Below are 1,868 nucleotides of genomic sequence, written 5' to 3'. Positions count from 1 at the left end.
GACCTGGAAACCTAAGTGAAATGATCCGCATGTCGAAATGCTCGTGTAAAAACTCCAATACAGTGTTTGCAGTATGTGGCCTTGCTCCATCTTGCATGAACCAGTGCGTGTTGAAGGGCAAGGCAGTAGCAGGTAGCTTTGGAATGAAGCTATTGCGAAGCGTGCTCAAATAACGCTCGCTGTTCACAGTTTCTCCGAAGGAAAAAGGGTCCAATAAGACCGTGACTGGAAATTGCTGCCCACAATGTAATCCTCGCAGCATAATGTTATCGTTCATGAAGCACTCGTGGGTTTTCAGTGGCCCAAAAGAGTACAATTTGTTTGTTAACCACACCGTCTAAATGGAAATGCGCCTCGTCTGAAAACCGAACGTTGTTGAGAGTTTCTTCTTCCCTATCCTCCGCCCACTGAGCAAACAGTAGTCTCTGCTGCTTATGTTCTTCAGTGAGCTTCTGTGCACAGGTCATCTTGTATGGGTGCATATGGAGGTCACTTTTAAGAATGCGTTGAACGGAGCGTCTGGATATTCCCAGTTGCACTGCTGCCTTTCTACACGATTTCCCGGGACTTCTATATACAGCAACTCGTACCGCTTCAATATTCTCCGGCGAACAAACAGGCTTAGGCCGAGGTCGCTTTGCTTCCAATACTGTTCCTTCCTTTATCGTGCAACCTGCAGATGGTCTTCTTGCAAGGGACCCATCGCGTGTTAAACTGTTGTCGAAAACGCCTCTGAGTCACAACAAGGCTTTTCGTTTCATGAAAAAGTAACACAATTCCCGATCGTTGCTGTATCGTCAGTCTTCCATTGTCAACCATTGCTGCTTACTAGTCTCCTAGCGGCAGTATCGTGAATTACAGTCATTTCGTAATTCATTTGTTTTCCAAGCTCTGCTGGTACTGCTGTAGAGATACCACCGGGATATCTAATGTGCGTCGTAAATTTTGAAAGAAACAATTGGCAACACATTTCGTGCGCCACCCTGTATTTGTACGAAGCAATTGACAGTACTTAACTTTAATTACAGCAAATGTCGGTAAGGAGAGACGACAGTAAAGTTCTTGTTATACACAAAGTCCAGACAGGTACCTGATAAGGATCACAACTAGTTGTTCTTGTAGCACGCTCCCCAAATACGTTCCACGAAAGTCTATACCCCGAGGCGGTCTCAGCCCCCGAGACTAGCAGCAGAGACGCTTATATTCACTTCTTCCAGGTAAAGTTCTTTGCGCGGCGCTGTCCAATTCTGCGCACCATTGGCCGAGGTTCCCCCACCGCCTTCTCTGGCCTTGCGTTCCGCATCTTCGTTCCGGCGCTTGTGGTTACGCCAGAACATTCCCCCCCCCCCCCCCCCCCAAAGTGACGGACGGTTATGGTGTATGGTTCACCAAATTTCACCACTATTTGTATGGCAGAAAATTCCACTTAGTCGCGGGTCACAAGACCTTGCAGTCCCTGTTTCGTCCGACGAAACCAGTCCCTGTACGAAACTACCCAAAAATTGCAAAGATGGGCTTTGTTGGTGTCTCATTACTAGTACGAGATTGTGCATTGTCCGACAGCGCAACATGGTAATGCGGACGCACTTTCACGTCTTCCGATTGGCCCTGATACAGACTTTGACGCTTCTGCTGCATCTTGTTCTCACATCGACGCTCAGCTTTTTGCATTGCTTCAATCTTTTCCGCTGAACTATAAGAAAATTGCACAGGCCATGGAAGCTGATTCTGATTTGAACATCTTGCTCCACTATATTCGCACATCTTGGCCTCAGTAAGTCAGCATAAAGGAATCTCTAGTGCGCCTCTACTTTGCACGTTGGCATAGCCTCGCTGTATAAAAACGTGTGGGCGGCCGCGGTGATCTA

Source organism: Schistocerca cancellata, chromosome 6, assembly GCF_023864275.1.
Source record: "Schistocerca cancellata isolate TAMUIC-IGC-003103 chromosome 6, iqSchCanc2.1, whole genome shotgun sequence".
Lineage (NCBI taxonomy): Eukaryota > Metazoa > Arthropoda > Insecta > Orthoptera > Acrididae > Schistocerca > Schistocerca cancellata.
Note: the sequence above shows the minus strand (reverse complement) of the source record.